The sequence below is a fragment of the Atractosteus spatula genome, chromosome 6 (genome assembly GCF_055471065.1).
Source record: "Atractosteus spatula isolate fAtrSpa1 chromosome 6, fAtrSpa1.hap1, whole genome shotgun sequence".
Lineage (NCBI taxonomy): Eukaryota > Metazoa > Chordata > Actinopteri > Semionotiformes > Lepisosteidae > Atractosteus > Atractosteus spatula.
The window spans coordinates 14,789,944-14,809,444 of NC_142711.1; the positions used below are offsets into that span (position 1 = coordinate 14,789,944).

General features: G+C 52.2%; 45 non-coding genes across 45 annotated transcripts; 15 read left to right on the forward strand and 30 right to left on the reverse strand.

The window, feature by feature from the left end:
* Window positions 1-304: 304 nt before the first annotated feature.
* On the forward strand, window positions 305-392 carry trnay-gua (transfer RNA tyrosine (anticodon GUA)). Its single transcript is given in 2 exon segments — window positions 305-341; window positions 357-392. It is a non-coding gene; the product is annotated as a tRNA-Tyr (tRNA).
* Window positions 393-890: 498 nt separating this feature from the next.
* Window positions 891-961, reverse strand: trnag-ccc (transfer RNA glycine (anticodon CCC)). The gene has a single exon. It is a non-coding gene; the product is annotated as a tRNA-Gly (tRNA).
* A 347-nt stretch (window positions 962-1,308) lies between these two features.
* Window positions 1,309-1,381, reverse strand: trnak-uuu (transfer RNA lysine (anticodon UUU)). The gene has a single exon. It is a non-coding gene; the product is annotated as a tRNA-Lys (tRNA).
* A 207-nt stretch (window positions 1,382-1,588) lies between these two features.
* On the forward strand, window positions 1,589-1,676 carry trnay-gua (transfer RNA tyrosine (anticodon GUA)). Its single transcript is given in 2 exon segments — window positions 1,589-1,625; window positions 1,641-1,676. It is a non-coding gene; the product is annotated as a tRNA-Tyr (tRNA).
* A 498-nt stretch (window positions 1,677-2,174) lies between these two features.
* On the reverse strand, window positions 2,175-2,245 carry trnag-ccc (transfer RNA glycine (anticodon CCC)). Its single transcript has one exon. It is a non-coding gene; the product is annotated as a tRNA-Gly (tRNA).
* A 347-nt stretch (window positions 2,246-2,592) lies between these two features.
* trnak-uuu (transfer RNA lysine (anticodon UUU)) lies at window positions 2,593-2,665 on the reverse strand. Its single transcript has one exon. It is a non-coding gene; the product is annotated as a tRNA-Lys (tRNA).
* A 207-nt stretch (window positions 2,666-2,872) lies between these two features.
* On the forward strand, window positions 2,873-2,960 carry trnay-gua (transfer RNA tyrosine (anticodon GUA)). Its single transcript is given in 2 exon segments — window positions 2,873-2,909; window positions 2,925-2,960. It is a non-coding gene; the product is annotated as a tRNA-Tyr (tRNA).
* A 498-nt stretch (window positions 2,961-3,458) lies between these two features.
* trnag-ccc (transfer RNA glycine (anticodon CCC)) lies at window positions 3,459-3,529 on the reverse strand. Its single transcript has one exon. It is a non-coding gene; the product is annotated as a tRNA-Gly (tRNA).
* A 347-nt stretch (window positions 3,530-3,876) lies between these two features.
* On the reverse strand, window positions 3,877-3,949 carry trnak-uuu (transfer RNA lysine (anticodon UUU)). Its single transcript has one exon. It is a non-coding gene; the product is annotated as a tRNA-Lys (tRNA).
* A 207-nt stretch (window positions 3,950-4,156) lies between these two features.
* trnay-gua (transfer RNA tyrosine (anticodon GUA)) lies at window positions 4,157-4,244 on the forward strand. Its single transcript is given in 2 exon segments — window positions 4,157-4,193; window positions 4,209-4,244. It is a non-coding gene; the product is annotated as a tRNA-Tyr (tRNA).
* A 498-nt stretch (window positions 4,245-4,742) lies between these two features.
* On the reverse strand, window positions 4,743-4,813 carry trnag-ccc (transfer RNA glycine (anticodon CCC)). The gene has a single exon. It is a non-coding gene; the product is annotated as a tRNA-Gly (tRNA).
* A 347-nt stretch (window positions 4,814-5,160) lies between these two features.
* Window positions 5,161-5,233, reverse strand: trnak-uuu (transfer RNA lysine (anticodon UUU)). Its single transcript has one exon. It is a non-coding gene; the product is annotated as a tRNA-Lys (tRNA).
* Window positions 5,234-5,440: 207 nt separating this feature from the next.
* trnay-gua (transfer RNA tyrosine (anticodon GUA)) lies at window positions 5,441-5,528 on the forward strand. The gene is given in 2 exon segments: window positions 5,441-5,477; window positions 5,493-5,528. It is a non-coding gene; the product is annotated as a tRNA-Tyr (tRNA).
* A 498-nt stretch (window positions 5,529-6,026) lies between these two features.
* Window positions 6,027-6,097, reverse strand: trnag-ccc (transfer RNA glycine (anticodon CCC)). Its single transcript has one exon. It is a non-coding gene; the product is annotated as a tRNA-Gly (tRNA).
* A 347-nt stretch (window positions 6,098-6,444) lies between these two features.
* On the reverse strand, window positions 6,445-6,517 carry trnak-uuu (transfer RNA lysine (anticodon UUU)). The gene has a single exon. It is a non-coding gene; the product is annotated as a tRNA-Lys (tRNA).
* A 207-nt stretch (window positions 6,518-6,724) lies between these two features.
* Window positions 6,725-6,812, forward strand: trnay-gua (transfer RNA tyrosine (anticodon GUA)). Its single transcript is given in 2 exon segments — window positions 6,725-6,761; window positions 6,777-6,812. It is a non-coding gene; the product is annotated as a tRNA-Tyr (tRNA).
* Window positions 6,813-7,310: 498 nt separating this feature from the next.
* trnag-ccc (transfer RNA glycine (anticodon CCC)) lies at window positions 7,311-7,381 on the reverse strand. The gene has a single exon. It is a non-coding gene; the product is annotated as a tRNA-Gly (tRNA).
* A 347-nt stretch (window positions 7,382-7,728) lies between these two features.
* On the reverse strand, window positions 7,729-7,801 carry trnak-uuu (transfer RNA lysine (anticodon UUU)). The gene has a single exon. It is a non-coding gene; the product is annotated as a tRNA-Lys (tRNA).
* Window positions 7,802-8,008: 207 nt separating this feature from the next.
* trnay-gua (transfer RNA tyrosine (anticodon GUA)) lies at window positions 8,009-8,096 on the forward strand. Its single transcript is given in 2 exon segments — window positions 8,009-8,045; window positions 8,061-8,096. It is a non-coding gene; the product is annotated as a tRNA-Tyr (tRNA).
* Window positions 8,097-8,594: 498 nt separating this feature from the next.
* Window positions 8,595-8,665, reverse strand: trnag-ccc (transfer RNA glycine (anticodon CCC)). Its single transcript has one exon. It is a non-coding gene; the product is annotated as a tRNA-Gly (tRNA).
* A 347-nt stretch (window positions 8,666-9,012) lies between these two features.
* On the reverse strand, window positions 9,013-9,085 carry trnak-uuu (transfer RNA lysine (anticodon UUU)). The gene has a single exon. It is a non-coding gene; the product is annotated as a tRNA-Lys (tRNA).
* A 207-nt stretch (window positions 9,086-9,292) lies between these two features.
* On the forward strand, window positions 9,293-9,380 carry trnay-gua (transfer RNA tyrosine (anticodon GUA)). The gene is given in 2 exon segments: window positions 9,293-9,329; window positions 9,345-9,380. It is a non-coding gene; the product is annotated as a tRNA-Tyr (tRNA).
* Window positions 9,381-9,878: 498 nt separating this feature from the next.
* trnag-ccc (transfer RNA glycine (anticodon CCC)) lies at window positions 9,879-9,949 on the reverse strand. The gene has a single exon. It is a non-coding gene; the product is annotated as a tRNA-Gly (tRNA).
* A 347-nt stretch (window positions 9,950-10,296) lies between these two features.
* On the reverse strand, window positions 10,297-10,369 carry trnak-uuu (transfer RNA lysine (anticodon UUU)). Its single transcript has one exon. It is a non-coding gene; the product is annotated as a tRNA-Lys (tRNA).
* Window positions 10,370-10,576: 207 nt separating this feature from the next.
* trnay-gua (transfer RNA tyrosine (anticodon GUA)) lies at window positions 10,577-10,664 on the forward strand. Its single transcript is given in 2 exon segments — window positions 10,577-10,613; window positions 10,629-10,664. It is a non-coding gene; the product is annotated as a tRNA-Tyr (tRNA).
* Window positions 10,665-11,162: 498 nt separating this feature from the next.
* trnag-ccc (transfer RNA glycine (anticodon CCC)) lies at window positions 11,163-11,233 on the reverse strand. Its single transcript has one exon. It is a non-coding gene; the product is annotated as a tRNA-Gly (tRNA).
* Window positions 11,234-11,580: 347 nt separating this feature from the next.
* Window positions 11,581-11,653, reverse strand: trnak-uuu (transfer RNA lysine (anticodon UUU)). Its single transcript has one exon. It is a non-coding gene; the product is annotated as a tRNA-Lys (tRNA).
* Window positions 11,654-11,860: 207 nt separating this feature from the next.
* On the forward strand, window positions 11,861-11,948 carry trnay-gua (transfer RNA tyrosine (anticodon GUA)). The gene is given in 2 exon segments: window positions 11,861-11,897; window positions 11,913-11,948. It is a non-coding gene; the product is annotated as a tRNA-Tyr (tRNA).
* A 498-nt stretch (window positions 11,949-12,446) lies between these two features.
* Window positions 12,447-12,517, reverse strand: trnag-ccc (transfer RNA glycine (anticodon CCC)). Its single transcript has one exon. It is a non-coding gene; the product is annotated as a tRNA-Gly (tRNA).
* Window positions 12,518-12,864: 347 nt separating this feature from the next.
* On the reverse strand, window positions 12,865-12,937 carry trnak-uuu (transfer RNA lysine (anticodon UUU)). The gene has a single exon. It is a non-coding gene; the product is annotated as a tRNA-Lys (tRNA).
* Window positions 12,938-13,144: 207 nt separating this feature from the next.
* On the forward strand, window positions 13,145-13,232 carry trnay-gua (transfer RNA tyrosine (anticodon GUA)). Its single transcript is given in 2 exon segments — window positions 13,145-13,181; window positions 13,197-13,232. It is a non-coding gene; the product is annotated as a tRNA-Tyr (tRNA).
* Window positions 13,233-13,730: 498 nt separating this feature from the next.
* Window positions 13,731-13,801, reverse strand: trnag-ccc (transfer RNA glycine (anticodon CCC)). The gene has a single exon. It is a non-coding gene; the product is annotated as a tRNA-Gly (tRNA).
* A 347-nt stretch (window positions 13,802-14,148) lies between these two features.
* trnak-uuu (transfer RNA lysine (anticodon UUU)) lies at window positions 14,149-14,221 on the reverse strand. The gene has a single exon. It is a non-coding gene; the product is annotated as a tRNA-Lys (tRNA).
* Window positions 14,222-14,428: 207 nt separating this feature from the next.
* Window positions 14,429-14,516, forward strand: trnay-gua (transfer RNA tyrosine (anticodon GUA)). Its single transcript is given in 2 exon segments — window positions 14,429-14,465; window positions 14,481-14,516. It is a non-coding gene; the product is annotated as a tRNA-Tyr (tRNA).
* Window positions 14,517-15,014: 498 nt separating this feature from the next.
* Window positions 15,015-15,085, reverse strand: trnag-ccc (transfer RNA glycine (anticodon CCC)). The gene has a single exon. It is a non-coding gene; the product is annotated as a tRNA-Gly (tRNA).
* A 347-nt stretch (window positions 15,086-15,432) lies between these two features.
* trnak-uuu (transfer RNA lysine (anticodon UUU)) lies at window positions 15,433-15,505 on the reverse strand. Its single transcript has one exon. It is a non-coding gene; the product is annotated as a tRNA-Lys (tRNA).
* A 207-nt stretch (window positions 15,506-15,712) lies between these two features.
* trnay-gua (transfer RNA tyrosine (anticodon GUA)) lies at window positions 15,713-15,800 on the forward strand. The gene is given in 2 exon segments: window positions 15,713-15,749; window positions 15,765-15,800. It is a non-coding gene; the product is annotated as a tRNA-Tyr (tRNA).
* A 498-nt stretch (window positions 15,801-16,298) lies between these two features.
* On the reverse strand, window positions 16,299-16,369 carry trnag-ccc (transfer RNA glycine (anticodon CCC)). The gene has a single exon. It is a non-coding gene; the product is annotated as a tRNA-Gly (tRNA).
* A 347-nt stretch (window positions 16,370-16,716) lies between these two features.
* On the reverse strand, window positions 16,717-16,789 carry trnak-uuu (transfer RNA lysine (anticodon UUU)). The gene has a single exon. It is a non-coding gene; the product is annotated as a tRNA-Lys (tRNA).
* Window positions 16,790-16,996: 207 nt separating this feature from the next.
* On the forward strand, window positions 16,997-17,084 carry trnay-gua (transfer RNA tyrosine (anticodon GUA)). The gene is given in 2 exon segments: window positions 16,997-17,033; window positions 17,049-17,084. It is a non-coding gene; the product is annotated as a tRNA-Tyr (tRNA).
* A 498-nt stretch (window positions 17,085-17,582) lies between these two features.
* Window positions 17,583-17,653, reverse strand: trnag-ccc (transfer RNA glycine (anticodon CCC)). Its single transcript has one exon. It is a non-coding gene; the product is annotated as a tRNA-Gly (tRNA).
* Window positions 17,654-18,000: 347 nt separating this feature from the next.
* On the reverse strand, window positions 18,001-18,073 carry trnak-uuu (transfer RNA lysine (anticodon UUU)). Its single transcript has one exon. It is a non-coding gene; the product is annotated as a tRNA-Lys (tRNA).
* A 207-nt stretch (window positions 18,074-18,280) lies between these two features.
* Window positions 18,281-18,368, forward strand: trnay-gua (transfer RNA tyrosine (anticodon GUA)). Its single transcript is given in 2 exon segments — window positions 18,281-18,317; window positions 18,333-18,368. It is a non-coding gene; the product is annotated as a tRNA-Tyr (tRNA).
* Window positions 18,369-18,866: 498 nt separating this feature from the next.
* Window positions 18,867-18,937, reverse strand: trnag-ccc (transfer RNA glycine (anticodon CCC)). The gene has a single exon. It is a non-coding gene; the product is annotated as a tRNA-Gly (tRNA).
* A 347-nt stretch (window positions 18,938-19,284) lies between these two features.
* On the reverse strand, window positions 19,285-19,357 carry trnak-uuu (transfer RNA lysine (anticodon UUU)). The gene has a single exon. It is a non-coding gene; the product is annotated as a tRNA-Lys (tRNA).
* Window positions 19,358-19,501: the final 144 nt, after the last annotated feature.

Here is a 19,501-nt window from a genome sequence, read left to right on the forward strand (position 1 = left end):
GGGCTTAGACCAGAGTCACCATAACACCCAAACAGGGACTTGAACCCTGGACCCTCAGATTAAAAGTCTGATGCTCTAACGACTGAGCTACCCGGGCTCTACGACAGAAGGAGGAGCAGCAGCAGGGACATACAGGATCCTCAAAGGCCACATATTTGGTCCACTGAAGAGAGCAAGCCGAGGAAACGACAAAGAGCCCAGGAATCTCTGTTAGATCCAACATGACACAGTGCTGTGCTTTCCAAAGAACAGGAACTCCACCCTGCCTCGGGCTGTGAACGGCAGAGAGAGGACACGCACCGCTCCCTCGATAGCTCAGTTGGTAGAGCGGAGGACTGTAGTGGAGAACGCCAGACATCCTTAGGTCGCTGGTTCGAATCCGGCTCGAGGGACGCTTCCGTTTTGGCCTTTGACAATCAAGAAACAAGAAGAAAATGAGCAAATCTGTCTCTCGCTTGGACCGTAAGCTGGTCAGACATTAGAGCGGGGTCGCCATCGTTAGAATTCTGCATTCTACTGCTCGCGTCTGCTAAGCTTTCCTTTTGCAAAACACTGCGTCATTGCTGGTGCGTTCAAAACCTAGTCGCAAAGACAAGTGAGACTAAAGGAGGCGCTCGGTGGAGCCCATCGCCGGCACCCTTTCTGCAAGCTTCACCATTGCAGTAGACGTTTGAGTACAAAGCTGTTAAAGAGGAGGCAAGGTATAGCCCCAGAAAGCAAGCAGCACCTTCTGTATTGATTGTCATTCATCCAGTAACCACTTCCTCCTACTCAATCCGTTGAGGCTTTGATATGCAAAGTTTTCCTCAGCAGGGGCCAGCAATCACCCAGAGTCACACCTCACCCATTAATCAGTGCTTGCTCCAACGCCCACAAGCTAGAGCCCAGGCTGCGCCAGCCGGGAATCGAACCCGGGTCGCAAGAATGGGAATCTTGCATGATACCACTACACCACTGGCGCCCACGGAAAGAGCTTGCTCACACCACAGTTTAAGCCTCTTATCCTCCCACAGGCAAAAGGGAGCAAAGGCCTTCTTTTTGCCCAGCCCACACACCCCACAATTACCTCTGCCCTGCCTAATTTGAAGCTTTGGGAATTTGCAACGACAAGAGCCGACGGAAGAGGAAAAAAATGCCAAAGACGTACCACCATTGTTTCACTGTCGTCTTCCAGGCCCCTTTGACTACGTCCAGGACAAACAGCACACAAGGACCTCTGCGTTGCTAATGTGGAATTCTGTGCCCTTACAATGAGGAGGGCCGCAAACAAAAGCCCAGAGGGTGGGGCTTAGACCAGAGTCACCATAACACCCGAACAGGGACTTGAACCCTGGACCCTCAGATTAAAAGTCTGATGCTCTACCGACTGAGCTACCCGGGCTCTACGGCAGAAGGAGGAGCAGCAGCAGGGACATACAGGATCCTCAAAGGCCACATATTTGGTCCACTGAAGAGAGCAAGCCGAGGAAACGACAAAGAGCCCAGGAATCTCTGTTAGATCCAACATGACACAGTGCTGTGCTTTCCAAAGAACAGGAACTCCACCCTGCCTCGGGCTGTGAACGGCAGAGAGAGGACACGCACCGCTCCCTCGATAGCTCAGTTGGTAGAGCGGAGGACTGTAGTGGAGAACGCCAGACATTCTTAGGTCGCTGGTTCGAATCCGGCTCGAGGGACGCTTCCATTTTGGCCTTTGACAATCAAGAAACAAGGAGAAAATGAGCAAATCTGTCTCTCGCTTGGACCGTAAGCTGGTCAGACATTAGAGCGGGGTCGCCATCGTTAGAATTCTGCATTCTACTGCTCGCGTCTGCTAAGCTTTCCTTTTGCAAAACACTGCGTCATTGCTGGTGCGTTCAAAACCTAGTCGCAAAGACAAGTGAGACTAAAGGAGGCGCTCGGTGGAGCCCATCGCCGGCACCCTTTCTGTAAGCTTCACCATTGCAGTAGACGTTTGAGTACAAAGCTGTTAAAGAGGAGGCAAGGTATAGCCCCAGAAAGCAAGCAGCACCTTCTGTATTGATTGTCATTCATCCAGTAACCACTTCCTCCTACTCAATCCGTTGAGGCTTTGATATGCAAAGTTTTCCTCAGCAGGGGCCAGCAATCACCCAGAGTCACACCTCACCCATTAATCAGTGCTTGCTCCAACGCCCACAAGCTAGAGCCCAGGCTGCACCAGCCGGGAACCGAACCCGGGTCGCAAGAATGGGAATCTTGCATGATACCACTACACCACTGGCGCCCACGGAAAGAGCTTGCTCACACCACAGTTTAAGCCTCTTATCCTCCCACAGGCAAAAGGGAGCAAAGGCCTTCTTTTTGCCCAGCCCACACACCCCACAATTACCTCTGCCCTGCCTAATTTGAAGCTTTGGGAATTTGCAACGACAAGAGCCGACGGAAGAGGAAAAAAATGCCAAAGACGTACCACCATTGTTTCACTGTCGTCTTCCAGGCCCCTTTGACTACGTCCAGGACAAACAGCACACAAGGACCTCTGCGTTGCTAATGTGGAATTCTGTGCCCTTACAATGAGGAGGGCCGCAAACAAAAGCCCAGAGGGTGGGGCTTAGACCAGAGTCACCATAACACCCGAACAGGGACTTGAACCCTGGACCCTCAGATTAAAAGTCTGATGCTCTACCGACTGAGCTACCCGGGCTCTACGGCAGAAGGAGGAGCAGCAGCAGGGACATACAGGATCCTCAAAGGCCACATATTTGGTCCACTGAAGAGAGCAAGCCGAGGAAACGACAAAGAGCCCAGGAATCTCTGTTAGATCCAACATGACACAGTGCTGTGCTTTCCAAAGAACAGGAACTCCACCCTGCCTCGGGCTGTGAACGGCAGAGAGAGGACACGCACCGCTCCCTCGATAGCTCAGTTGGTAGAGCGGAGGACTGTAGTGGAGAACGCCAGACATCCTTAGGTCGCTGGTTCGAATCCGGCTCGAGGGACGCTTCCGTTTTGGCCTTTGACAATCAAGAAACAAGGAGAAAATGAGCAAATCTGTCTCTCGCTTGGACCGTAAGCTGGTCAGACATTAGAGCGGGGTCGCCATCGTTAGAATTCTGCATTCTACTGCTCGCGTCTGCTAAGCTTTCCTTTTGCAAAACACTGCGTCATTGCTGGTGCGTTCAAAACCTAGTCGCAAAGACAAGTGAGACTAAAGGAGGCGCTCGGTGGAGCCCATCGCCGGCACCCTTTCTGCAAGCTTCACCATTGCAGTAGACGTTTGAGTACAAAGCTGTTAAAGAGGAGGCAAGGTATAGCCCCAGAAAGCAAGCAGCACCTTTTGTATTGATTGTCATTCATCCAGTAACCACTTCCTCCTACTCAATCCGTTGAGGCTTTGATATGCAAAGTTTTCCTCAGCAGGGGCCAGCAATCACCCAGAGTCACACCTCACCCATTAATCAGTGCTTGCTCCAACGCCCACAAGCTAGAGCCCAGGCTGCGCCAGCCGGGAATCGAACCCGGGTCGCAAGAATGGGAATCTTGCATGATACCACTACACCACTGGCGCCCACGGAAAGAGCTTGCTCACACCACAGTTTAAGCCTCTTATCCTCCCACAGGCAAAAGGGAGCAAAGGCCTTCTTTTTGCCCAGCCCACACACCCCACAATTACCTCTGCCCTGCCTAATTTGAAGCTTTGGGAATTTGCAACGACAAGAGCCGACGGAAGAGGAAAAAAATGCCAAAGACGTACCACCATTGTTTCACTGTCGTCTTCCAGGCCCCTTTGACTACGTCCAGGACAAACAGCACACAAGGACCTCTGCGTTGCTAATGTGGAATTCTGTGCCCTTACAATGAGGAGGGCCGCAAACAAAAGCCCAGAGGGTGGGGCTTAGACCAGAGTCACCATAACACCCGAACAGGGACTTGAACCCTGGACCCTCAGATTAAAAGTCTGATGCTCTACCGACTGAGCTACCCGGGCTCTACGGCAGAAGGAGGAGCAGCAGCAGGGACATACAGGATCCTCAAAGGCCACATATTTGGTCCACTGAAGAGAGCAAGCCGAGGAAACGACAAAGAGCCCAGGAATCTCTGTTAGATCCAACATGACACAGTGCTGTGCTTTCCAAAGAACAGGAACTCCACCCTGCCTCGGGCTGTGAACGGCAGAGAGAGGACACGCACCGCTCCCTCGATAGCTCAGTTGGTAGAGCGGAGGACTGTAGTGGAGAACGCCAGACATCCTTAGGTCGCTGGTTCGAATCCGGCTCGAGGGACGCTTCCGTTTTGGCCTTTGACAATCAAGAAACAAGAAGAAAATGAGCAAATCTGTCTCTCGCTTGGACCGTAAGCTGGTCAGACATTAGAGCGGGGTCGCCATCGTTAGAATTCTGCATTCTACTGCTCGCGTCTGCTAAGCTTTCCTTTTGCAAAACACTGCGTCATTGCTGGTGCGTTCAAAACCTAGTCGCAAAGACAAGTGAGACTAAAGGAGGCGCTCGGTGGAGCCCATCGCCGGCACCCTTTCTGTAAGCTTCACCATTGCAGTAGACGTTTGAGTACAAAGCTGTTAAAGAGGAGGCAAGGTATAGCCCCAGAAAGCAAGCAGCACCTTCTGTATTGATTGTCATTCATCCAGTAACCACTTCCTCCTACTCAATCCGTTGAGGCTTTGATATGCAAAGTTTTCCTCAGCAGGGGCCAGCAATCACCCAAAGTCACACCTCACCCATTAATCAGTGCTTGCTCCAACGCCCACAAGCTAGAGCCCAGGCTGCGCCAGCCGGGAACCGAACCCGGGTCGCAAGAATGGGAATCTTGCATGATACCACTACACCACTGGCGCCCACGGAAAGAGCTTGCTCACACCACAGTTTAAGCCTCTTATCCTCCCACAGGCAAAAGGGAGCAAAGGCCTTCTTTTTGCCCAGCCCACACACCCCACAATTACCTCTGCCCTGCCTAATTTGAAGCTTTGGGAATTTGCAACGACAAGAGCCGACGGAAGAGGAAAAAAATGCCAAAGACGTACCACCATTGTTTCACTGTCGTCTTCCAGGCCCCTTTGACTACGTCCAGGACAAACAGCACACAAGGACCTCTGCGTTGCTAATGTGGAATTCTGTGCCCTTACAATGAGGAGGGCCGCAAACAAAAGCCCAGAGGGTGGGGCTTAGACCAGAGTCACCATAACACCCGAACAGGGACTTGAACCCTGGACCCTCAGATTAAAAGTCTGACGCTCTACCGACTGAGCTACCCGGGCTCTACGGCAGAAGGAGGAGCAGCAGCAGGGACATACAGGATCCTCAAAGGCCACATATTTGGTCCACTGAAGAGAGCAAGCCGAGGAAACGACAAAGAGCCCAGGAATCTCTGTTAGATCCAACATGACACAGTGCTGTGCTTTCCAAAGAACATGAACTCCACCCTGCCTCGGGCTGTGAACGGCAGAGAGAGGACACGCACCGCTCCCTCGATAGCTCAGTTGGTAGAGCGGAGGACTGTAGTGGAGAACGCCAGACATCCTTAGGTCGCTGGTTCGAATCCGGCTCGAGGGACGCTTCCATTTTGGCCTTTGACAATCAAGAAACAAGGAGAAAATGAGCAAATCTGTCTCTCGCTTGGACCGTAAGCTGGTCAGACATTAGAGCGGGGTCGCCATCGTTAGAATTCTGCATTCTACTGCTCGCGTCTGCTAAGCTTTCCTTTTGCAAAACACTGCGTCATTGCTGGTGCGTTCAAAACCTAGTCGCAAAGACAAGTGAGACTAAAGGAGGCGCTCGGTGGAGCCCATCGCCGGCACCCTTTCTGTAAGCTTCACCATTGCAGTAGACGTTTGAGTACAAAGCTGTTAAAGAGGAGGCAAGGTATAGCCCCAGAAAGCAAGCAGCACCTTCTGTATTGATTGTCATTCATCCAGTAACCACTTCCTCCTACTCAATCCGTTGAGGCTTTGATATGCAAAGTTTTCCTCAGCAGGGGCCAGCAATCACCCAGAGTCACACCTCACCCATTAATCAGTGCTTGCTCCAACGCCCACAAGCTAGAGCCCAGGCTGCGCCAGCCGGGAACCGAACCCGGGTCGCAAGAATGGGAATCTTGCATGATACCACTACACCACTGGCGCCCACGGAAAGAGCTTGCTCACACCACAGTTTAAGCCTCTTATCCTCCCACAGGCAAAAGGGAGCAAAGGCCTTCTTTTTGCCCAGCCCACACACCCCACAATTACCTCTGCCCTGCCTAATTTGAAGCTTTGGGAATTTGCAACGACAAGAGCCGACGGAAGAGGAAAAAAATGCCAAAGACGTACCACCATTGTTTCACTGTCGTCTTCCAGGCCCCTTTGACTACGTCCAGGACAAACAGCACACAAGGACCTCTGCGTTGCTAATGTGGAATTCTGTGCCCTTACAATGAGGAGGGCCGCAAACAAAAGCCCAGAGGGTGGGGCTTAGACCAGAGTCACCATAACACCCGAACAGGGACTTGAACCCTGGACCCTCAGATTAAAAGTCTGACGCTCTACCGACTGAGCTACCCGGGCTCTACGGCAGAAGGAGGAGCAGCAGCAGGGACATACAGGATCCTCAAAGGCCACATATTTGGTCCACTGAAGAGAGCAAGCCGAGGAAACGACAAAGAGCCCAGGAATCTCTGTTAGATCCAACATGACACAGTGCTGTGCTTTCCAAAGAACAGGAACTCCACCCTGCCTCGGGCTGTGAACGGCAGAGAGAGGACACGCACCGCTCCCTCGATAGCTCAGTTGGTAGAGCGGAGGACTGTAGTGGAGAACGCCAGACATCCTTAGGTCGCTGGTTCGAATCCGGCTCGAGGGACGCTTCCATTTTGGCCTTTGACAATCAAGAAACAAGGAGAAAATGAGCAAATCTGTCTCTCGCTTGGACCGTAAGCTGGTCAGACATTAGAGCGGGGTCGCCATCGTTAGAATTCTGCATTCTACTGCTCGCGTCTGCTAAGCTTTCCTTTTGCAAAACACTGCGTCATTGCTGGTGCGTTCAAAACCTAGTCGCAAAGACAAGTGAGACTAAAGGAGGCGCTCGGTGGAGCCCATCGCCGGCACCCTTTCTGTAAGCTTCACCATTGCAGTAGACGTTTGAGTACAAAGCTGTTAAAGAGGAGGCAAGGTATAGCCCCAGAAAGCAAGCAGCACCTTCTGTATTGATTGTCATTCATCCAGTAACCACTTCCTCCTACTCAATCCGTTGAGGCTTTGATATGCAAAGTTTTCCTCAGCAGGGGCCAGCAATCACCCAAAGTCACACCTCACCCATTAATCAGTGCTTGCTCCAACGCCCACAAGCTAGAGCCCAGGCTGCGCCAGCCGGGAACCGAACCCGGGTCGCAAGAATGGGAATCTTGCATGATACCACTACACCACTGGCGCCCACGGAAAGAGCTTGCTCACACCACAGTTTAAGCCTCTTATCCTCCCACAGGCAAAAGGGAGCAAAGGCCTTCTTTTTGCCCAGCCCACACACCCCACAATTACCTCTGCCCTGCCTAATTTGAAGCTTTGGGAATTTGCAACGACAAGAGCCGACGGAAGAGGAAAAAAATGCCAAAGACGTACCACCATTGTTTCACTGTCGTCTTCCAGGCCCCTTTGACTACGTCCAGGACAAACAGCACACAAGGACCTCTGCGTTGCTAATGTGGAATTCTGTGCCCTTACAATGAGGAGGGCCGCAAACAAAAGCCCAGAGGGTGGGGCTTAGACCAGAGTCACCATAACACCCGAACAGGGACTTGAACCCTGGACCCTCAGATTAAAAGTCTGACGCTCTACCGACTGAGCTACCCGGGCTCTACGGCAGAAGGAGGAGCAGCAGCAGGGACATACAGGATCCTCAAAGGCCACATATTTGGTCCACTGAAGAGAGCAAGCCGAGGAAACGACAAAGAGCCCAGGAATCTCTGTTAGATCCAACATGACACAGTGCTGTGCTTTCCAAAGAACAGGAACTCCACCCTGCCTCGGGCTGTGAACGGCAGAGAGAGGACACGCACCGCTCCCTCGATAGCTCAGTTGGTAGAGCGGAGGACTGTAGTGGAGAACGCCAGACATCCTTAGGTCGCTGGTTCGAATCCGGCTCGAGGGACGCTTCCATTTTGGCCTTTGACAATCAAGAAACAAGGAGAAAATGAGCAAATCTGTCTCTCGCTTGGACCGTAAGCTGGTCAGACATTAGAGCGGGGTCGCCATCGTTAGAATTCTGCATTCTACTGCTCGCGTCTGCTAAGCTTTCCTTTTGCAAAACACTGCGTCATTGCTGGTGCGTTCAAAACCTAGTCGCAAAGACAAGTGAGACTAAAGGAGGCGCTCGGTGGAGCCCATCGCCGGCACCCTTTCTGTAAGCTTCACCATTGCAGTAGACGTTTGAGTACAAAGCTGTTAAAGAGGAGGCAAGGTATAGCCCCAGAAAGCAAGCAGCACCTTCTGTATTGATTGTCATTCATCCAGTAACCACTTCCTCCTACTCAATCCGTTGAGGCTTTGATATGCAAAGTTTTCCTCAGCAGGGGCCAGCAATCACCCAAAGTCACACCTCACCCATTAATCAGTGCTTGCTCCAACGCCCACAAGCTAGAGCCCAGGCTGCGCCAGCCGGGAACCGAACCCGGGTCGCAAGAATGGGAATCTTGCATGATACCACTACACCACTGGCGCCCACGGAAAGAGCTTGCTCACACCACAGTTTAAGCCTCTTATCCTCCCACAGGCAAAAGGGAGCAAAGGCCTTCTTTTTGCCCAGCCCACACACCCCACAATTACCTCTGCCCTGCCTAATTTGAAGCTTTGGGAATTTGCAACGACAAGAGCCGACGGAAGAGGAAAAAAATGCCAAAGACGTACCACCATTGTTTCACTGTCGTCTTCCAGGCCCCTTTGACTACGTCCAGGACAAACAGCACACAAGGACCTCTGCGTTGCTAATGTGGAATTCTGTGCCCTTACAATGAGGAGGGCCGCAAACAAAAGCCCAGAGGGTGGGGCTTAGACCAGAGTCACCATAACACCCGAACAGGGACTTGAACCCTGGACCCTCAGATTAAAAGTCTGACGCTCTACCGACTGAGCTACCCGGGCTCTACGGCAGAAGGAGGAGCAGCAGCAGGGACATACAGGATCCTCAAAGGCCACATATTTGGTCCACTGAAGAGAGCAAGCCGAGGAAACGACAAAGAGCCCAGGAATCTCTGTTAGATCCAACATGACACAGTGCTGTGCTTTCCAAAGAACAGGAACTCCACCCTGCCTCGGGCTGTGAACGGCAGAGAGAGGACACGCACCGCTCCCTCGATAGCTCAGTTGGTAGAGCGGAGGACTGTAGTGGAGAACGCCAGACATCCTTAGGTCGCTGGTTCGAATCCGGCTCGAGGGACGCTTCCATTTTGGCCTTTGACAATCAAGAAACAAGGAGAAAATGAGCAAATCTGTCTCTCGCTTGGACCGTAAGCTGGTCAGACATTAGAGCGGGGTCGCCATCGTTAGAATTCTGCATTCTACTGCTCGCGTCTGCTAAGCTTTCCTTTTGCAAAACACTGCGTCATTGCTGGTGCGTTCAAAACCTAGTCGCAAAGACAAGTGAGACTAAAGGAGGCGCTCGGTGGAGCCCATCGCCGGCACCCTTTCTGTAAGCTTCACCATTGCAGTAGACGTTTGAGTACAAAGCTGTTAAAGAGGAGGCAAGGTATAGCCCCAGAAAGCAAGCAGCACCTTCTGTATTGATTGTCATTCATCCAGTAACCACTTCCTCCTACTCAATCCGTTGAGGCTTTGATATGCAAAGTTTTCCTCAGCAGGGGCCAGCAATCACCCAGAGTCACACCTCACCCATTAATCAGTGCTTGCTCCAACGCCCACAAGCTAGAGCCCAGGCTGCGCCAGCCAGGAACCGAACCCGGGTCGCAAGAATGGGAATCTTGCATGATACCACTACACCACTGGCGCCCACGGAAAGAGCTTGCTCACACCACAGTTTAAGCCTCTTATCCTCCCACAGGCAAAAGGGAGCAAAGGCCTTCTTTTTGCCCAGCCCACACACCCCACAATTACCTCTGCCCTGCCTAATTTGAAGCTTTGGGAATTTGCAACGACAAGAGCCGACGGAAGAGGAAAAAAATGCCAAAGACGTACCACCATTGTTTCACTGTCGTCTTCCAGGCCCCTTTGACTACGTCCAGGACAAACAGCACACAAGGACCTCTGCGTTGCTAATGTGGAATTCTGTGCCCTTACAATGAGGAGGGCCGCAAACAAAAGCCCAGAGGGTGGGGCTTAGACCAGAGTCACCATAACACCCGAACAGGGACTTGAACCCTGGACCCTCAGATTAAAAGTCTGACGCTCTACCGACTGAGCTACCCGGGCTCTACGGCAGAAGGAGGAGCAGCAGCAGGGACATACAGGATCCTCAAAGGCCACATATTTGGTCCACTGAAGAGAGCAAGCCGAGGAAACGACAAAGAGCCCAGGAATCTCTGTTAGATCCAACATGACACAGTGCTGTGCTTTCCAAAGAACAGGAACTCCACCCTGCCTCGGGCTGTGAACGGCAGAGAGAGGACACGCACCGCTCCCTCGATAGCTCAGTTGGTAGAGCGGAGGACTGTAGTGGAGAACGCCAGACATCCTTAGGTCGCTGGTTCGAATCCGGCTCGAGGGACGCTTCCGTTTTGGCCTTTGACAATCAAGAAACAAGGAGAAAATGAGCAAATCTGTCTCTCGCTTGGACCGTAAGCTGGTCAGACATTAGAGCGGGGTCGCCATCGTTAGAATTCTGCATTCTACTGCTCGCGTCTGCTAAGCTTTCCTTTTGCAAAACACTGCGTCATTGCTGGTGCGTTCAAAACCTAGTCGCAAAGACAAGTGAGACTAAAGGAGGCGCTCGGTGGAGCCCATCGCCGGCACCCTTTCTGTAAGCTTCACCATTGCAGTAGACGTTTGAGTACAAAGCTGTTAAAGAGGAGGCAAGGTATAGCCCCAGAAAGCAAGCAGCACCTTCTGTATTGATTGTCATTCATCCAGTAACCACTTCCTCCTACTCAATCCGTTGAGGCTTTGATATGCAAAGTTTTCCTCAGCAGGGGCCAGCAATCACCCAGAGTCACACCTCACCCATTAATCAGTGCTTGCTCCAACGCCCACAAGCTAGAGCCCAGGCTGCGCCAGCCGGGAACCGAACCCGGGTCGCAAGAATGGGAATCTTGCATGATACCACTACACCACTGGCGCCCACGGAAAGAGCTTGCTCACACCACAGTTTAAGCCTCTTATCCTCCCACAGGCAAAAGGGAGCAAAGGCCTTCTTTTTGCCCAGCCCACACACCCCACAATTACCTCTGCCCTGCCTAATTTGAAGCTTTGGGAATTTGCAACGACAAGAGCCGACGGAAGAGGAAAAAAATGCCAAAGACGTACCACCATTGTTTCACTGTCGTCTTCCAGGCCCCTTTGACTACGTCCAGGACAAACAGCACACAAGGACCTCTGCGTTGCTAATGTGGAATTCTGTGCCCTTACAATGAGGAGGGCCGCAAACAAAAGCCCAGAGGGTGGGGCTTAGACCAGAGTCACCATAACACCCGAACAGGGACTTGAACCCTGGACCCTCAGATTAAAAGTCTGATGCTCTACCGACTGAGCTACCCGGGCTCTACGGCAGAAGGAGGAGCAGCAGCAGGGACATACAGGATCCTCAAAGGCCACATATTTGGTCCACTGAAGAGAGCAAGCCGAGGAAACGACAAAGAGCCCAGGAATCTCTGTTAGATCCAACATGACACAGTGCTGTGCTTTCCAAAGAACAGGAACTCCACCCTGCCTCGGGCTGTGAACGGCAGAGAGAGGACACGCACCGCTCCCTCGATAGCTCAGTTGGTAGAGCGGAGGACTGTAGTGGAGAACGCCAGACATCCTTAGGTCGCTGGTTCGAATCCGGCTCGAGGGACGCTTCCGTTTTGGCCTTTGACAATCAAGAAACAAGAAGAAAATGAGCAAATCTGTCTCTCGCTTGGACCGTAAGCTGGTCAGACATTAGAGCGGGGTCGCCATCGTTAGAATTCTGCATTCTACTGCTCGCGCCTGCTAAGCTTTCCTTTTGCAAAACACTGCGTCATTGCTGGTGCGTTCAAAACCTAGTCGCAAAGACAAGTGAGACTAAAGGAGGCGCTCGGTGGAGCCCATCGCCGGCACCCTTTCTGCAAGCTTCACCATTGCAGTAGACGTTTGAGTACAAAGCTGTTAAAGAGGAGGCAAGGTATAGCCCCAGAAAGCAAGCAGCACCTTCTGTATTGATTGTCATTCATCCAGTAACCACTTCCTCCTACTCAATCCGTTGAGGCTTTGATATGCAAAGTTTTCCTCAGCAGGGGCCAGCAATCACCCAGAGTCACACCTCACCCATTAATCAGTGCTTGCTCCAACGCCCACAAGCTAGAGCCCAGGCTGCGCCAGCCGGGAATCGAACCCGGGTCGCAAGAATGGGAATCTTGCATGATACCACTACACCACTGGCGCCCACGGAAAGAGCTTGCTCACACCACAGTTTAAGCCTCTTATCCTCCCACAGGCAAAAGGGAGCAAAGGCCTTCTTTTTGCCCAGCCCACACACCCCACAATTACCTCTGCCCTGCCTAATTTGAAGCTTTGGGAATTTGCAACGACAAGAGCCGACGGAAGAGGAAAAAAATGCCAAAGACGTACCACCATTGTTTCACTGTCGTCTTCCAGGCCCCTTTGACTACGTCCAGGACAAACAGCACACAAGGACCTCTGCGTTGCTAATGTGGAATTCTGTGCCCTTACAATGAGGAGGGCCGCAAACAAAAGCCCAGAGGGTGGGGCTTAGACCAGAGTCACCATAACACCCGAACAGGGACTTGAACCCTGGACCCTCAGATTAAAAGTCTGACGCTCTACCGACTGAGCTACCCGGGCTCTACGGCAGAAGGAGGAGCAGCAGCAGGGACATACAGGATCCTCAAAGGCCACATATTTGGTCCACTGAAGAGAGCAAGCCGAGGAAACGACAAAGAGCCCAGGAATCTCTGTTAGATCCAACATGACACAGTGCTGTGCTTTCCAAAGAACAGGAACTCCACCCTGCCTCGGGCTGTGAACGGCAGAGAGAGGACACGCACCGCTCCCTCGATAGCTCAGTTGGTAGAGCGGAGGACTGTAGTGGAGAACGCCAGACATCCTTAGGTCGCTGGTTCGAATCCGGCTCGAGGGACGCTTCCGTTTTGGCCTTTGACAATCAAGAAACAAGGAGAAAATGAGCAAATCTGTCTCTCGCTTGGACCGTAAGCTGGTCAGACATTAGAGCGGGGTCGCCATCGTTAGAATTCTGCATTCTACTGCTCGCGTCTGCTAAGCTTTCCTTTTGCAAAACACTGCGTCATTGCTGGTGCGTTCAAAACCTAGTCGCAAAGACAAGTGAGACTAAAGGAGGCGCTCGGTGGAGCCCATCGCCGGCACCCTTTCTGCAAGCTTCACCATTGCAGTAGACGTTTGAGTACAAAGCTGTTAAAGAGGAGGCAAGGTATAGCCCCAGAAAGCAAGCAGCACCTTCTGTATTGATTGTCATTCATCCAGTAACCACTTCCTCCTACTCAATCCGTTGAGGCTTTGATATGCAAAGTTTTCCTCAGCAGGGGCCAGCAATCACCCAGAGTCACACCTCACCCATTAATCAGTGCTTGCTCCAACGCCCACAAGCTAGAGCCCAGGCTGCGCCAGCCGGGAACCGAACCCGGGTCGCAAGAATGGGAATCTTGCATGATACCACTACACCACTGGCGCCCACGGAAAGAGCTTGCTCACACCACAGTTTAAGCCTCTTATCCTCCCACAGGCAAAAGGGAGCAAAGGCCTTCTTTTTGCCCAGCCCACACACCCCACAATTACCTCTGCCCTGCCTAATTTGAAGCTTTGGGAATTTGCAACGACAAGAGCCGACGGAAGAGGAAAAAAATGCCAAAGACGTACCACCATTGTTTCACTGTCGTCTTCCAGGCCCCTTTGACTACGTCCAGGACAAACAGCACACAAGGACCTCTGCGTTGCTAATGTGGAATTCTATGCCCTTACAATGAGGAGGGCCGCAAACAAAAGCCCAGAGGGTGGGGCTTAGACCAGAGTCACCATAACACCCGAACAGGGACTTGAACCCTGGACCCTCAGATTAAAAGTCTGACGCTCTACCGACTGAGCTACCCGGGCTCTACGGCAGAAGGAGGAGCAGCAGCAGGGACATACAGGATCCTCAAAGGCCACATATTTGGTCCACTGAAGAGAGCAAGCCGAGGAAACGACAAAGAGCCCAGGAATCTCTGTTAGATCCAACATGACACAGTGCTGTGCTTTCCAAAGAACAGGAACTCCACCCTGCCTCGGGCTGTGAACGGCAGAGAGAGGACACGCACCGCTCCCTCGATAGCTCAGTTGGTAGAGCGGAGGACTGTAGTGGAGAACGCCAGACATCCTTAGGTCGCTGGTTCGAATCCGGCTCGAGGGACGCTTCCGTTTTGGCCTTTGACAATCAAGAAACAAGAAGAAAATGAGCAAATCTGTCTCTCGCTTGGACCGTAAGCTGGTCAGACATTAGAGCGGGGTCGCCATCGTTAGAATTCTGCATTCTACTGCTCGCGTCTGCTAAGCTTTCCTTTTGCAAAACACTGCGTCATTGCTGGTGCGTTCAAAACCTAGTCGCAAAGACAAGTGAGACTAAAGGAGGCGCTCGGTGGAGCCCATCGCCGGCACCCTTTCTGCAAGCTTCACCATTGCAGTAGACGTTTGAGTACAAAGCTGTTAAAGAGGAGGCAAGGTATAGCCCCAGAAAGCAAGCAGCACCTTTTGTATTGATTGTCATTCATCCAGTAACCACTTCCTCCTACTCAATCCGTTGAGGCTTTGATATGCAAAGTTTTCCTCAGCAGGGGCCAGCAATCACCCAGAGTCACACCTCACCCATTAATCAGTGCTTGCTCCAACGCCCACAAGCTAGAGCCCAGGCTGCGCCAGCCGGGAATCGAACCCGGGTCGCAAGAATGGGAATCTTGCATGATACCACTACACCACTGGCGCCCACGGAAAGAGCTTGCTCACACCACAGTTTAAGCCTCTTATCCTCCCACAGGCAAAAGGGAGCAAAGGCCTTCTTTTTGCCCAGCCCACACACCCCACAATTACCTCTGCCCTGCCTAATTTGAAGCTTTGGGAATTTGCAACGACAAGAGCCGACGGAAGAGGAAAAAAATGCCAAAGACGTACCACCATTGTTTCACTGTCGTCTTCCAGGCCCCTTTGACTACGTCCAGGACAAACAGCACACAAGGACCTCTGCGTTGCTAATGTGGAATTCTGTGCCCTTACAATGAGGAGGGCCGCAAACAAAAGCCCAGAGGGTGGGGCTTAGACCAGAGTCACCATAACACCCGAACAGGGACTTGAACCCTGGACCCTCAGATTAAAAGTCTGATGCTCTACCGACTGAGCTACCCGGGCTCTACGGCAGAAGGAGGAGCAGCAGCAGGGACATACAGGATCCTCAAAGGCCACATATTTGGTCCACTGAAGAGAGCAAGCCGAGGAAACGACAAAGAGCCCAGGAATCTCTGTTAGATCCAACATGACACAGTGCTGTGCTTTCCAAAGAACAGGAACTCCACCCTGCCTCGGGCTGTGAACGGCAGAGAGAGGACACGCACCGCTCCCTCGATAGCTCAGTTGGTAGAGCGGAGGACTGTAGTGGAGAACGCCAGACATCCTTAGGTCGCTGGTTCGAATCCGGCTCGAGGGACGCTTCCGTTTTGGCCTTTGACAATCAAGAAACAAGAAGAAAATGAGCAAATCTGTCTCTCGCTTGGACCGTAAGCTGGTCAGACATTAGAGCGGGGTCGCCATCGTTAGAATTCTGCATTCTACTGCTCGCGTCTGCTAAGCTTTCCTTTTGCAAAACACTGCGTCATTGCTGGTGCGTTCAAAACCTAGTCGCAAAGACAAGTGAGACTAAAGGAGGCGCTCGGTGGAGCCCATCGCCGGCACCCTTTCTGCAAGCTTCACCATTGCAGTAGACGTTTGAGTACAAAGCTGTTAAAGAGGAGGCAAGGTATAGCCCCAGAAAGCAAGCAGCACCTTTTGTATTGATTGTCATTCATCCAGTAACCACTTCCTCCTACTCAATCCGTTGAGGCTTTGATATGCAAAGTTTTCCTCAGCAGGGGCCAGCAATCACCCAGAGTCACACCTCACCCATTAATCAGTGCTTGCTCCAACGCCCACAAGCTAGAGCCCAGGCTGCGCCAGCCGGGAATCGAACCCGGGTCGCAAGAATGGGAATCTTGCATGATACCACTACACCACTGGCGCCCACGGAAAGAGCTTGCTCACACCACAGTTTAAGCCTCTTATCCTCCCACAGGCAAAAGGGAGCAAAGGCCTTCTTTTTGCCCAGCCCACACACCCCACAATTACCTCTGCCCTGCCTAATTTGAAGCTTTGGGAATTTGCAACGACAAGAGCCGACGGAAGAGGAAAAAAATGCCAAAGACGTACCACCATTGTTTCACTGTCGTCTTCCAGGCCCCTTTGACTACGTCCAGGACAAACAGCACACAAGGACCTCTGCGTTGCTAATGTGGAATTCTGTGCCCTTACAATGAGGAGGGCCGCAAACAAAAGCCCAGAGGGTGGGGCTTAGACCAGAGTCACCATAACACCCGAACAGGGACTTGAACCCTGGACCCTCAGATTAAAAGTCTGATGCTCTACCGACTGAGCTACCCGGGCTCTACGGCAGAAGGAGGAGCAGCAGCAGGGACATACAGGATCCTCAAAGGCCACATATTTGGTCCACTGAAGAGAGCAAGCCGAGGAAACGACAAAGAGCCCAGGAATCTCTGTTAGATCCAACATGACACAGTGCTGTGCTTTCCAAAGAACAGGAACTCCACCCTGCCTCGGGCTGTGAACGGCAGAGAGAGGACACGCACCGCTCCCTCGATAGCTCAGTTGGTAGAGCGGAGGACTGTAGTGGAGAACGCCAGACATCCTTAGGTCGCTGGTTCGAATCCGGCTCGAGGGACGCTTCCATTTTGGCCTTTGACAATCAAGAAACAAGGAGAAAATGAGCAAATCTGTCTCTCGCTTGGACCGTAAGCTGGTCAGACATTAGAGCGGGGTCGCCATCGTTAGAATTCTGCATTCTACTGCTCGCGTCTGCTAAGCTTTCCTTTTGCAAAACACTGCGTCATTGCTGGTGCGTTCAAAACCTAGTCGCAAAGACAAGTGAGACTAAAGGAGGCGCTCGGTGGAGCCCATCGCCGGCACCCTTTCTGTAAGCTTCACCATTGCAGTAGACGTTTGAGTACAAAGCTGTTAAAGAGGAGGCAAGGTGTAGCCCCAGAAAGCAAGCAGCACCTTCTGTATTGATTGTCATTCATCCAGTAACCACTTCCTCCTACTCAATCCGTTGAGGCTTTGATATGCAAAGTTTTCCTCAGCAGGGGCCAGCAATCACCCAGAGTCACACCTCACCCATTAATCAGTGCTTGCTCCAACGCCCACAAGCTAGAGCCCAGGCTGCGCCAGCCGGGAACCGAACCCGGGTCGCAAGAATGGGAATCTTGCATGATACCACTACACCACTGGCGCCCACGGAAAGAGCTTGCTCACACCACAGTTTAAGCCTCTTATCCTCCCACAGGCAAAAGGGAGCAAAGGCCTTCTTTTTGCCCAGCCCACACACCCCACAATTACCTCTGCCCTGCCTAATTTGAAGCTTTGGGAATTTGCAACGACAAGAGCCGACGGAAGAGGAAAAAAATGCCAAAGACGTACCACCATTGTTTCACTGTCGTCTTCCAGGCCCCTTTGACTACGTCCAGGACAAACAGCACACAAGGACCTCTGCGTTGCTAATGTGGAATTCTGTGCCCTTACAATGAGGAGGGCCGCAAACAAAAGCCCAGAGGGTGGGGCTTAGACCAGAGTCACCATAACACCCGAACAGGGACTTGAACCCTGGACCCTCAGATTAAAAGTCTGATGCTCTACCGACTGAGCTACCCGGGCTCTACGGCAGAAGGAGGAGCAGCAGCAGGGACATACAGGATCCTCAAAGGCCACATATTTGGTCCACTGAAGAGAGCAAGCCGAGGAAACGACAAAGAGCCCAGGAATCTCTGTTAGATCCAACATGACACAGTGCTGTGCTTTCCAAAGAACAGGAACTCCACCCTGCCTCGGGCTGTGAACGGCAGAGAGAGGACACGCACCGCTCCCTCGATAGCTCAGTTGGTAGAGCGGAGGACTGTAGTGGAGAACGCCAGACATCCTTAGGTCGCTGGTTCGAATCCGGCTCGAGGGACGCTTCCATTTTGGCCTTTGACAATCAAGAAACAAGGAGAAAATGAGCAAATCTGTCTCTCGCTTGGACCGTAAGCTGGTCAGACATTAGAGCGGGGTCGCCATCGTTAGAATTCTGCATTCTACTGCTCGCGTCTGCTAAGCTTTCCTTTTGCAAAACACTGCGTCATTGCTGGTGCGTTCAAAACCTAGTCGCAAAGACAAGTGAGACTAAAGGAGGCGCTCGGTGGAGCCCATCGCCGGCACCCTTTCTGTAAGCTTCACCATTGCAGTAGACGTTTGAGTACAAAGCTGTTAAAGAGGAGGCAAGGTATAGCCCCAGAAAGCAAGCAGCACCTTCTGTATTGATTGTCATTCATCCAGTAACCACTTCCTCCTACTCAATCCGTTGAGGCTTTGATATGCAAAGTTTTCCTCAGCAGGGGCCAGCAATCACCCAGAGTCACACCTCACCCATTAATCAGTGCTTGCTCCAACACCCACAAGCTAGAGCCCAGGCTGCGCCAGCCGGGAACCGAACCCGGGTCGCAAGAATGGGAATCTTGCATGATACCACTACACCACTGGCGCCCACGGAAAGAGCTTGCTCACACCACAGTTTAAGCCTCTTATCCTCCCACAGGCAAAAGGGAGCAAAGGCCTTCTTTTTGCCCAGCCCACACACCCCACAATTACCTCTGCCCTGCCTAATTTGAAGCTTTGGGAATTTGCAACGACAAGAGCCGACGGAAGAGGAAAAAAATGCCAAAGACGTACCACCATTGTTTCACTGTCGTCTTCCAGGCCCCTTTGACTACGTCCAGGACAAACAGCACACAAGGACCTCTGCGTTGCTAATGTGGAATTCTGTGCCCTTACAATGAGGAGGGCCGCAAACAAAAGCCCAGAGGGTGGGGCTTAGACCAGAGTCACCATAACACCCGAACAGGGACTTGAACCCTGGACCCTCAGATTAAAAGTCTGATGCTCTACCGACTGAGCTACCCGGGCTCTACGGCAGAAGGAGGAGCAGCAGCAGGGACATACAGGATCCTCAAAGGCCACATATTTGGTCCACTGAAGAGAGCAAGCCGAGGAAACGACAAAGAGCCCAGGAATCTCTGTTAGATCCAACATGACACAGTGCTGTGCTTT